Raw genomic sequence first — 13,970 nt, 5'->3', positions numbered from 1 at the left:
GATAACTTAAAGCAATGAAATAGCAAAAATAATGGAAATTAGTGTGTTTGAAATATGTAAAATTACGGAAACAATAATAACGATTTTAGTTAATTCAGGGAAAAATTAGGATTGGATTTCATCGTTCATACCCTCATCAGGAAAACGTAAAATTATGAAACATTTTCTAACATTACTGATGCACACATTAAGTTACCCCGAGTCGATCCCTCACACTCGAGAATCTTAAGAATATTTACCGAATATTGATTCCTCGCATGAAGTAATATCCCAACATTACAATCATAATCTCGTGCTATTTGCAATCAAAATGCTATGCTCTTTTCCTAGCAAAGTAACCTTAAGAGTAACTTCATTCAGTTCAAATTCTAAGAGAACTTCCCAGTCAAACTTAATATCCAATTTCACGAAACTAGTGATCAAATAAAATCAAGCATTACAAACAAAATGAAATCACCAATAATAAGTATAAAAGTTTCATACGTATATATATATATATATATATATGCATTTGGGGAAGAAAAAAATTTCCCATATTGTGGCAACCCACTAAAGCCGGTTGGGGACTCCCAAACTCCAAAAATCAGCTGTTTATCAAGTTTTTTATTTTTCAAGTATTATTGTCCTATTTTTCTAAACTTTGCTTAGGTAGTTTTCATAGTTAGACTTTGAATTTTTGTTTGAAAATTTTTGTGCTATCTTTTCATGATTTTAGGGTGTTCTTCACAAAATTTCACCTCATTTTGATATCGTTTGAGTATAGCTGTAGTTTTAACCCCCTATTAGGCGCTGTTGAGAAACACATTATTTGCTGCATATAGTGCATGACTAGGGGCAATCCAGGTGATTTACAACCCTGTGATCCTGAAATAGATAGAACCTTTCATAGATTAGTTAGGGATAGTGTGCATCCTGGTCATTCTGTGCATTTTGAATATTATGATTTTGAGCATTCCACTACTAATTTTTATACTGAGAACATGGCTCAACCTCCACCTCGTGAGAGGACTCTTAGGGAGATGGTTGCACCTGATTTCACTTATGAAAGCTTGTGCATTCAATATCCTGATGAGGGTGTTCCATATGTTCTCAAGACTGGACTAATACATTTGCTGCCCAAGTTTCATGGTCTTGCAGGTGAAGATCCTCATAAACATCTTAAGGAGTTCCATATTGTTTGTTCCACCATGAAGCCCCCTGACGTCCAAGAAGATCATATCTTTCTAAAGGCTTTTCCTCATTCTCTGGAGGGAGTGGCAAAAGATTGGCTATACTACCTTGCGCCCAGGTCTATTTTTAGCTGGGATGACCTTAAGAGGGTGTTCTTGGAGAAATTCTTCCCTGCATCTAGGACCGCTGCCATCAGAAGAGACATTTCAGGCATTAGGCAACTTAGTGGAGAAAGCTTGTATGAGTACTGGGAAAGATTCAAGAAATTGTGTGCAAGCTGCCCTCACCACCAGATTTCTAAGCAACTCCTTCTTCAATATTTCTATGAGGGACTTAGCAACATGGATAGGAGTATGATTGATGCTGCCAATGGTAGAGCTCTTGGTGATATGACCCCTGCTGAAGCTAGGAATTTGATTGAGAAGATGGCTTCCAACTCCCAACAATTCAGTGCAACAAATGATGTTATTGTTCTTAGAGGAGTCCATGAGGTGGCCACGGATTCATCCTTATCTACTGAAAATAAAAAGTTTGAAGGAAAACTTGATGCCTTGGTCAACCTAGTAACTCAGCTTGCCATGAATAAAAAATCTACCCCTGTCGCAAGAGTCTGTGGTCTATGTTCTTTTGCAGATCACCATACAAATCTTTGTCCTTCTTTGCAGCAATCTGGAGTCAATGAGCAACCTGAAGCTTATGCTGCAAACATTTATAATAGACCTCCTCAGCAGCAAAACCAACAAAAGCAGAATAATTATGACCTTTCAAGCAATAGATACAATCCAAGTTGGAGGAATCATCCAAATCTGAGATGGACAAGTCCTCCACAACAACAACAGCCTATCCCTCCTTTTCAGAATGTTGCTGGTCCGAGCAAGCCATATTATCCTCCTCCAATACAGCAGCAGTCATAACAAAGACAACAAGCAACTGAGGCTCCTCCTCAACCTTCCTTAGAAGAGTCAGTGAGGCAAATGACCATCCAGAATATGCAATTTCAGCAAGAGACAAGAGCCTCCATTCAGAGTCTGACAAATCAGATGGGGCAGATGGCTACTCAGATGAACCAAGCTCAGTCCCAAAATTCTGACAAATTGCCTTCACAAACTGTGCAGAATTCGAAAAAGGTGAGCGCCATCACCTTGAGGTCTGGCAACCAAATTCAAGTGCCTCCACCAGTAGCAGCACCTGCACCTGAACATGTCAAGCTTCATTCTACACCTGAAAAAAAGGATGAGATAGTTGCACAAAAGAGAAAGCTTCCTAACAAAAATTTTCATGCAGGTGGACCTTCTTCTATTAATTTCGACTTACAGCAGCCTCCTATCCCTCTTCCATTCCCACCTAGAGCAATTCCAAACAAAAAGATGGAAGAAGCAAAAAAGGAGATCTTGGAGACCTTCAGAAAAGTAGAGGTGAACATACCTCTGCTAGATGCCATCAAGTAGATTCCAAGATATGCCAAGTTTCTAAAGGAGCTGTTCACCCACAAAAGGAAGCTCAAAGGCAATGAAAGGACTAGCATAGGCAGAAATGTGTCAGCATTGATAGGTAAATCTGTCCCTCACATTCCTGAGAAATGTAAGGACCCAGGTACATTTTGTATACCTTGCATTATTAGGAACAATAAATTTGAGAATGCCATGCTAGATCTAGGAGCATCAGTTAGTGTCATGCCTCTGTCCATTTTCAATTCTTTATCTCTTGGACCTTTGCAATCTACAGATGTGGTGATTCATTTGGCAAATAGAAGTGTTGCTCACCCCGCAGGCTTCATTGAGGATGTGCTAGTTCGGGTTGGTGAACTTATTTTTCGTGTTGATTTTTATGTCCTTAATATGGAAGAAGGATTTTCCCATGGTTTAGTTCCAATTATTTTAGGCAGGCCATTTATGAAAACATCCTGAACCAAGATAGATGTTTATGCTGGCACATTGTCTATGGAATTTGGTGATATTGTTGTTCATTTTAACATTCTTGATGCCATGAAACATCCATCTGAGGATCATTTTGTTTTTCGTACTGAGATAATTGATCAGATTGTTGATGGTTATATGTTTGATTTTGATTCTTTTCTTCATGGTAGGAAACATCCATTTTTATCTGATCTGCATAATTGTCACTCTTTATGCATTGAATCTGAATCTGATCCTGTATCTAATTTTTATGCTGAGAGTGAATTTGAATTTGAGTCTGGTTCTGATTTTCTGGGTGTTGTACCTCTTGATGTTGATTTTTTAGAGTCAGAATGCACTAACCATGTTGCATGAAGTACATATACTTCTGACTTGCTTTATGAGGTACAGGCAGAGGAACTTTCTTCTTCTCCTACCCTGGTTCCTCCTACTGTTCAGCCACCACCCACACCAGAGTTGAAGCCCTTACTAGCAAACCTCAAATATGCTTACTTGGAGGACAAGGAAAAATTTCCAGTGATCATATCTGCCTCCCTTGCTGCTGAGCAAGAGGAGAAGTTGTTACTAGTTCTCAAGAACCACAAGAAAGCCATTGGATGGACTTTAGTAGACATTCTTGGTATTCGCCCATCTACCTGCATGCATAGGATACTTTTAGAGGATGGAGCTAAGCCAATGAGGCAGCCACAGCGACGACTCAACCCCGTCATTCTAGATGTGGTGAAAAAGGAAGTGACCAAGCTCTTACAAGCTGGAATCATCTACCCCATTTTTGACAGCTAGTAGGTGAGTCCAGTCCAAGTGGTTCCTAAGAAGACGGGCCTCACAGTGATCAAGAATGAAAAGGATGAGCTTATTCCCACAAGAGTGTAGAACACCTGGCGAGTCTGCATTGATTATAGGAGGCTGAACCAGGTAACCAGAAAAGATCATTTTCCCCTGCCATTCATTGATCAAATGCTTGAGCGCTTGGCAGGTAAGTCTCATTACTGTTTTCTTGATGGTTTTTCTGGTTATTTACAAATTCATATAGCTCTTGAGGATCAAGAAAAAACCACATTCACTTGTCCCTTTGGCACTTTTGCCTACAGGAGGATGCCCTTTGGCCTATGCAACGCCCCTGGTACCTTCCAACGGTGTATGCTTAGCATTTTCAGTGATTTTTTAGAGAGTTGGATAGAGGTGTTTATGGATGATTTTACTGTTTATGGATCCTCTTTTGATGCATGTTTGGATAGTCTGGATATAGTTCTTAATAGATGCATTGAAACTAACCTTGTGCTGAATTTTGAAAAATGTCACTTCATGGTAGAACAAGGTATAGTGTTAGGGCATATCATTTCGAATAGGGGCATAGAGGTAGACCCTGCAAAAATAGATGTTATTTCACAATTTCCTTACCCCTCTTGCGTGCGAGAGGTTCATTCTTTTCTTGGTCATGCAGGGTTTTATAGGCGCTTTATCTAGGATTTTAGCAAAGTGGCCCTTCCATTATCCAATCTGCTGCAAAAGGAGGTGGAGTTTGATTTTGATGACCGGTGCAAAGAGGCTTTTGATTGCCTCAAGCATGCGGTGACTACGACCCCTATCATTCAGGCATCTGATTGGACAGCCCCATTTGAGCTAATGTGCGATGCATCCAATTATGCATTGGGGGCTGTCCTTGCTCAAAAGATTGATAAGCTACCTCGGGTGATCTACTACGCCTCCAGAACTTTGGATGCTACTCAAGCAAATTACACTACCACAGAGAAGGAGCTACTAGCGATAGTTTTTGCTCTTGCAAAATTTCGTTCATATTTGCTTGGTACTCGTGTTATTGTTTATACTGACCATGCAACTCTAACGTACCTGTTGAAGAAGGTTGAATCAAAGCCTAGATTGATCAGGTGGATGCTTTGGCTCCAAGAGTTTAATTTGGAGATCCGTGATCGGGGTGGTGCACAGAACTTCGTGGCTGACCATCTGAGTAGGATTGAGTGTGCGTCTGAGGACTCACCCATTCGGGATGATTTTCTAGATGACAATTTGTACATTATGTATAGTATTTTTGATTCCTTCCCCACTCCTTGGTTTGCTAATATTGTGAATTATCTAGTTGCTTCTGTTTTTCCTCCCTTAGCATCTAAAGCTCAAAATGATAAAATTAAAAGCGATGCTAAGCATTATATTTGGGATGACCCCTATTTGTGGAAGTTGTGCAGTGACCAGGTTATTAGGAGATGCATTCCAGACCACGAGATTGACTCGATCCTGCAATTCTGTCATTCTTCCGCACCAGGTGGCCATCTTGGCATACAGAGGACAGCTCGCAAGGTGCTTGATTGTAGTTTCTATTGGCCCACCATCTTCAAGGATGCGTGGAGAATCTGTAGCACTTGTGAGCCATGTCAGAGAGTAGGCGGCTCACCTTCATGGAGACAGCAAATGCCTCAACAACCAATGTTATTCTATGAGGTGTTTGATGTCTGGGGTATAGATTTTATGGGGCCTTTCCCTGTCTCTTTTGGTTTTGTTTATATTCTTCTTGTTGTTGATTATGTTTCAAAATGGGTGGAAGCCAAACCCACCAGAACTAACGATGCTAAAGTTATTGTGGATTTTGTTAGATCTAATCTGTTTTGCAGGTTTGGAGTCCCTAGAGCCATCGTTAGTGATCAAGGCACCCATTTTTGTAATAGATCCATGTATGCCTTGCTCAAAAAGTATGGGGTCGTGCACAGAATTTCCACACCATACCATCCCCAAACTAATGGGCAGGCTGAGATTTCAAACAGAGAGATAAAAAGGATCTTGGAGAAGATTGTGCAGCCGAATAGAAAGGATTGGAGCACCAGGCTGGATGATGCTCTTTGGGCGCATAGGACTGCCTACAAAGCACCCATAGGAATGTCTCCTTATCGGGTTGTCTTTGGCAAGACATGTCATCTTCCTGTAGAGATATAGCACAAAGCCTACTGGGCTGTAAAGACCTGCAACTTCTCTATTGATCAGGCTGGAGAGGAAAGAAAGTTGCAACTAAGTGAGCTAGATGAAATCCGTTTAGAAGCCTATGAGAATTCCAAATTCTACAAGGAAAAGACCAAGAAGTTCCATGGTAGTTTGATAGCTAAGAAGGACTTCGTGGATGGACAACAAGTTTTATTGTATAACTCTAGGCTCGGACTCATGAGTGGTAAGTTGAGGTCAAAGTGGATTGGTCTTTTTGTGGTGACTAATGCTTTTCCTTATGGTACAGTTGAGATCAAAAGTGAATCCACAGATAAGGGCTTCAAGGTCAATGGACATCAGCTGAAACCATTCCTCATAAATCCCTCCTTAGTGGATGTAGTGGTGGAGGAGACCTCCTTACTTCACCCTACTTCTCTTCCGCCATGACTTAGGGAGTTTTCTTTTTCTATCTCCTTCTTTACTTTTATTGCACTTGTCCAAATTTATTGATTGCTTTGATTGTTCTTGATCTTATGATTGTGCTACATTGAGAACAATGTGTTGTTTAAGAGTGAGGGGGGAGAAGATTATTCTTTAATTTTGTTGGGTATTCTAGTTTAATTTTATTTGGTTTTCTAGTTTAATTTTTTTTAGGCTTTCTAGGTTTATTTTGGTTATTTTGGTTTTATGTTTTGTGTACAACATTGCATGTTCTCTTCGAATTATAGGTTATGTACTGGTAATGGGTAATTGTTTTTGAAATAGGAGTTTCTTGGCATTTTGTGAATTGAATCCTTGTTTTTCTCTACATGTCCAGTGAGTTTTGAAAGTTCGAATTGAAAGTGATAGATTTACCCTTGGTGAGAATTTGAGCCATCATCATCTGTTTTATTCGGTGTGTTTTGCCCCATTGATTGCTTGCACAATAGCCTTGGCTTGACTCTTGTTGATAATTCTTTCTTCACATGCATGTTAGGAGATGATTTAGGCATTTTGTTCTTATAAGCCTCAAGCCACATGAGCCTACCTTGAATTAATTCCTTTGATAGCCCCTTTGAGCCTATGTTCCCCTTTCTTTGTTTTGAAGCTCATTACAAGTCTTAAGTGAGAAACCATGATTTCACCCTACCCTTAAGGAATTTTGAAGCTTTGGAATTGTTTTGGGAATAAGTGTGAAGGGGGGGGGGGGTATGTTTCATTGGATGATATGTTTTTGTTGGCCATGCTTGATGTATATACATATATTGCCTAATTGTTGCTTTATTTTTCAAATGCTTTCAATTGCTACTGTTCACGTTAAAAAAAATTGAAAAAAAATATAAAAAATCAAATATATATGTATATATATATATATACATAGAAAAAGAATGAGGTTGAATAAATGAGGTCTTGGTTTGAAGACTTGAATTGGTTTGAGAACTCGGTTGATTTTGTTTTGGGTCACTTTTTAGAGCTTAATTTGTAATTTTGATTTTGGGGTTTATTACTTTTTCTTACTTTCCACTTATTCCCTATTGCTCCTCTATTTCTTTGGGTTTTAGCTACCATCCCATACTTTCATCTACCTTATCCTTGGCCCCATTACAACCTTAAAAGACCTTTTGATCCTCATGTGCATGTGCTTGTGATGTGGTTGTCAATTTTAGAGTCTTGCCAAGTCTATGTGGTGTTTGTTTTCATGGGTGCTCTGAGAGTAAACAGTAGCCTAGACACTTGAGAGATAGAATGCATATCTTGTGAGGCGTTACCACTTCTCATTCTTGAGCTGATTTACTATCTTGCCATGTTCGAGATGCTTGGATGATTTTCATGACGGCCTTGACTCTTTAACTCTTTACGTGTTGCATGTTACCCATTCTTTTCATTCCTTGAGATTCATTGAGAAATATGTAAATTGTTGTTGTGTCTGTTTGTTTCTCGTTAATGTCTCTGGATTTGTCTCTTGCTTTGTTTTTTTTATTTATTTTTCCCAGGAGTGCAAAAGGCTAAGTGTGAGGGGATTTTATGTGTCATCATTTTCTCATATTTCTTAACCCTTTTTGTCACCATTTTAATTACTGATTAACCTTAATTGTCAAATTAATTATGCAGTTTTATCATTTGGGCCTACAGGATTAATTCTGATATTTTCTAATTCAAATTTATTTGCTGTTTAATTTACAAAAACAAACAACCCCCCCCCCCAATTCATTACTGTTTTATTATTATCTGTTATGTATGTTTGGTTGACCATTGCTCGTTGGGAGACGACCTAGGATCACTTCCTAGATACTGCATTTTTTAATGTTTATTTGATTCGGGTACAGCCTCGATCACTGGACGTAGGCACGGGTTGTGGCTAAACCAGTATAAATCCGGTTTTGCATTCTCTCTTCCCTTAATCTCTTTTACTTTCTATTGTGTTCATATTTCTTTAAAATTACTTCTCCTTATTTGTTATTCGAGTAACTTACAATTAAAGAAATAATTGAATCAAGGGAATATCTAAGTAAGGGAAATTTTTTAATTAGGAATAGTTAACGAAATCTTAATTCAACCCCTCTTTCTTAAAATTTCTGAGGCCACTTGTCCAACAAGTGGTATCAGAGTAGGTTTCTTGTAGAAAGTTTAGAAACTTCAAGAAATATGGCCTCAGCAAATTTCTTATTCCCGAAAAGGAAAACAGAAGAAACATCTAAAGATCCTGAGAAAGAATAAACAAATGTATGCCTAATGACCAAGAATCATGAAAGCGATGAGGAGGAGTCCTTGAAGAAAAAGTGGTACATAGATAGCGGGTGCTCTAAACACATGACGGGAGATGCCTCAAAGTTCACAACTATCTCTCCTAAGAAAAGTGGGCATGTAACCTATGGCGACAACAACAGAGGTAAAATTCTTGGAGTTAGAAAAATAGGTACGAACTTTTCAACCTCTATTGAAAATGTTTTACTTGTTGAAGGGCTTAAGCATAGTTTGCTTAGTGTTAGTCAATTATGTGATAGAGGTTATAGGGTATCATTTGATTCTCAAAAATGTGTCATTAAACATGAACATGATAAGGACATAGAGCATATAGGATTTAGAGAAAAAAATGTTTACATGATAGATTTAAAACAAAAATCAGATGATAATCAATGCTTTCTTAGCAAAGACAATGATTCTTGGCTATGGCATAAAAGGATTGCTCACATAAATATGGAACATTTAAACAAATTAATTTCAAAAGATTTGGTTGTTGGCTTGCCAAGGCTAAAATTTGAAAAAGATAAACTACGTGATGCATGTCAAAAGGGAAAACAAACTAGAGCATCATTTAAATCCAAAAACATTGGTCCAACTACTCAACCTTTACAATTACTACATATGGATTTGTTTGGTCCATCTAGAGTCATGAGTTTTGGTGGAAGTTATTATGCACTTGTCATAGTTGATGATTATTCTAGATATACTTGGACATTGTTCATCACTTATAAAATGATGCATTTCAAGCTTTTAGGAAACTAGCAAAAGTTATTTAAAATAAGAAAAATCTCAAAATTATTTCTATAAGGAGTGATCATGGGGGAGAATTTGAAAATAAAGAATTTGAAATGTTTTGTGATGAATATGGCATTGAACATAATTTCTCTGCACCTAGAACTCCTCAACAAAATGGTGTTGTTGAAAGGAAAAATAGATCCTTAGAAGAAATAGCAAGAACCCTATTAAATGATACTCCACTTCCAAAATACTTTTGGACTGAAGCTGTTAACACTGCATGCTACATCCTAAATAGGGCTTTAATAAGACCCATCTTAAAGAAAAATCCTTATGAATTATTCAATAGTAGAAAACCAAATATTTCACATCTACATGTCTTTGGTTGCAAATTTTTTGTATTAAATAATGGAAAAGAAAACTTAGGAAAGTTTGATGCGAAGTCGGATGAAGGAATCTTCCTTGGTTATTCCTTGCATGGTAAAACATATAGAATATACAATAAGATAACTATGACTATTGAAGAATCCATTCATGTTTCCTTTGATGAGTCTAATGTTATTTCTCCAAGAAAGGATGTGTTAGATGATGTTTCAGATTTCTTATAAGAGATGCAAACTCATGAAAGGGATTCTAAAAGGAAAAGAGATGAAAGCAATGAGAATTCTTAAGACTCTGAAACTAAAGCAAACAATGATCTTCCAAAGAAGTGGAAAGCTTCCAGAAATCATCCTCTTGACAACATTATTGGTAATATCTCTAAAGGGGTAACAACTAGACACTCTCTCAAAGATTTATGCAATAACATGGCATTTGTTTCTATGATAGAACCTAAAAACTTAAAAGAAGCCATAATAGATGATCAATGGATAGTTTCTATGTCAGAAGAATTAAATCAATTTGAGAGAAATAATGTTTGGGAACTAGTCGAGAAACCTCATAACTACCCTATTATAGGAACAAAATTAGTATTTAGGAATAAGTTAGATGAATATGGCATAGTCATTAGAAATAAGGCTAGGTTAGTTGCAAAAGGATATAATCAAGAAGGAATAGATTATGAAGAAACGTATGCTCCTGTTGTAAGACTAGAAGCCATTAGAATGCTCTTAGCTTATGCATCCATTATGAATTTTAAACTTTATCAAATGGATGTTAAAAGTGCCTTTTTAAATGGTCTAATTCAAGAAGAAGTATATGTAGAACAACCCCCAGGTTTTGAAAATTCAGATAAGCCAAATCATGTTTATAGATTGAAAAAGGCACTATATGGTTTAAAACAAGCCCCTAGGGCATGATATGAACGACTAAGCAAATTTCTCATAGAGAAGAACTTTTCTAGAGGAAAAGAGGATACCACTCTGTTCATAAAGAAAAAGGAGGATGATATTCTATTAGTTCAAATATATGTTGATGATATTATTTTTGGATCCACTAATGATTCTCTGTGCAAGGAATTTTCTCTTGATATGCAAAGCAAATTTGAGATGTCAATGATGGGAGATTTAAACTACTTCCTTGGGTTACAAATTAAGCAAACCAACAAAGGAATATTTGTCAACCAAGCCAAGTACTGCAAAGAATTAATCAAAAGATTTGGGATGGAACATTCAAAGCACATGGCCACACCCATGAACACTGGATGTTACTTAGATAAAGATAAATCTAGTTAATCTATAGACATGAAACAATATCGAGGTATGATTGGATCTCTTCTGTATTTATTTGCCAGTAGACCAAACATCATGTTTAGTGCATGCATGTGTGCTAGATTCCAATCCAATCCCAAACAATCACACTTGAGTGCAATAAAAAGGATTATCAGATATCTCTTAGGAACTATTAACCTAGGATTATGGTATCCTAAAAACTCTACATGCAACTTAATAGGTTATTCTGATTCGGATTTTGCCGGATCCAAAACCGATAGAAAAAGCACTAGTGGAACTGGCCAATTTATAGGATCTGCTCTTGTCTCATGGCACAGCAAGAAGCAAAATAGTGCTGCTTTATCCACTGTTAAAGCAGAATATATTTCTGCTGGTAGTTGTTGTGCACGAATTTTATGGATGAAGCAATAATTGTCTGATTATGGGATTATTCTTGATCACATACCCATTAAGTGTGACAATACCAGTGCCATTAATCTATCCAAAAATCCAGTACTACACTCTAGAACAAAGCATATAGAGATTAGGCATCACTTTTTAAGGGATCATGTTCTTAAAGGCGATTGCATTTTAGAATTTGTAGATACTAAAAATCAACTTGCTGACATCTTCACCAAACCTCTCCCAAAGGAAACATTATTTGCTATTAGAAGAGAACTTGGCCTTTTAGATGTTAGTGACTTAGATAAATAGGTGTTCATTGAGTTTTTTGTCTTGTTGCTATGTCTGTTAACATATGATATATGTTTGGTATTTTATTTCATTTCCGTGCACTTTGGCTTTTTGATGTTGCCAAAGGGGGAGAGAAAAATGGGTATTTTTAGAAATCAAGACATAAAATTATTTCCTGAGTTTTGAATTAAGCACAAATTCAAAAAGAAAGGGGGAGAAAGGGATGAGTGAACGATAGATCAAATACTACATATATTCTCTTGATTTCTGGATTTGTCATCATCAAAAAGGGGGAGATTGTAGAAGCAAAGCTTCCAAGAGTATTTTGATGATGCCAAAGATTATTAAAGATTCATTCAAACAAGATTAAAGAATCAAGAAGATTCAAGAGAAGACTCAAGATATGCAAGAACCTCAAGAAAAGCATCAAGGTAAGTTAAAAAGAATTTTTCAAAGAAAAGATTGAACAACACAAAATTGTCCAAGAGAATTTTTTGAGAAATATCTTTTACCAGAGTTTTTACTCTCTGGTAATCGATTACCATAAGGTAGTAATCGATTACCAGAAGCCCAAAACATTTTATAACTGATTTACAAAGTAGTAATCGATTACCATGGGCATGTAATCGATTACCATTGTCTTGTAATGTTCAAAAATAATTTCAAAATAGTGTAATCGATTACACAATATTTGTAATCAATTACCAGTGGTTTTTGAACGTTGAATTTCAAACCTCAACATGAAGAGTCACAACTTTTGATAAAATAAACTGTGTAATCGATTACACCATTATGGTAATCGATTACCAGTGACTGGTTTTGAAAATTTTCCAAGAGTCACAACTTTTAAAGTGACTATTTTTGAAGAAATTGCCAAGAGTCACAACTTTTTTTAAAGTGACTGGTTTTGAAGAAATTGCCAAAAGTCACAACTTTTAACATGGTTTCTTCAAGAGCCATCAAATGGCTATAAATATGTGACCATGGCATGAATTTCAAAATGATCATTCTTAACATCTTTCTAAAAGTTTTTGTTCAACACTTGCTTTTTCAAGAAAAGTTCATTGGGCAAAAACTTGTGCTATTCTATTTTCTTCCTCTCCTCCATTCTTACAAAAAGCTTTTCAAGAGACCGACTCTTGGTTGTAAAAGTTTTCAAGAGACGGTCTACTTGGTTGAAACACTGAACACAAGGGACCAACGTTCCTTGGGTTCATCGCAAGAAGCGGGATTCGCTTCTTGGTTGATCACTGGACACAAAAGACCAACGTCTTTTGGGTTCATTGCAAGAAGTGTGTATAACTTCTTGGTTGTTATCACTGGACACAAGGGACCAATGTCCTTTGGGGTTCATTGCAAGAAGTGGGAATAACTTCTTGGTTGTAATCATTGGACACAAGGGACCAACGTCCTTTGGGGTTCATTGCTTGTAAAGGATTTTACAAGGAGTGGAAACTCTCAAGTGGGATTTACTTGAGGACTGGACATAGGCACAGGTTGTGACCGAACCAATATAAATCCGGTTTTGCATTCTCTCTTCCCTTAATCTCTTTTACTTTCTGTTGTGTTCATATTTCTTTAAAGTTACTTCTCCTTATTTGTTATTCAAGTAACTTACGATTAAAGAAATAATTGAATCTAGGGAATATCTAAGTAAGGGAAATTTTTTAATTAGGAATAGTCAACGAAATCTTAATTCAACCCCTCCTTAAAATTTCTGAGGCCACTTGTCCAACATATTTACCCCCAAGGCGTACACTCCGAATAGTCCATTAGGGTCTCTCCCTCTTGATTAAGGTCTAACCTAGAAAACATTTTATCACGTATATTCAATCTATGAACTATACAAAATACACAACTCCTCGATTGGTCTCAAAATAATTTTAACTCATTACGCCTCAAAGTGATTAAACTTGTCGGGTTCCTACAATGGATTTCATCACAATACTCGTCATGCATTAACTCGTTGCCTATAAAGGGTCTTACAGTTGCTTGATTGTACAGTTCATAGCTCATAACTAAATGTATACAATATCTCAATACACTTGTATCTTACAATTCAACACATACTCAATTTATCACATACACCTAATCATAATCACAATGTTATAATCCCAAGCCACATGTTATCACACCTCATGAATCATATACA

The 13,970-nt window shown here is 36.9% G+C and overlaps 1 non-coding gene across 1 annotated transcript; it reads right to left on the bottom strand.

The window, feature by feature from the left end:
- Positions 1-1,358: 1,358 nt before the first annotated feature.
- Positions 1,359-1,465, bottom strand: LOC114380664. Its single transcript, XR_003659837.1, has one exon. It is a non-coding gene; the product is annotated as a small nucleolar RNA R71 (small nucleolar RNA).
- Between the last annotated feature and the right edge of the window lie 12,505 nt (positions 1,466-13,970).

The sequence above is a fragment of the Glycine soja genome, chromosome 12 (genome assembly GCF_004193775.1).
Source record: "Glycine soja cultivar W05 chromosome 12, ASM419377v2, whole genome shotgun sequence".
Classification (NCBI taxonomy): Eukaryota; Viridiplantae; Streptophyta; class Magnoliopsida; order Fabales; family Fabaceae; genus Glycine; species Glycine soja.
This window is presented reverse-complemented; position numbering and strand designations above follow the sequence as displayed.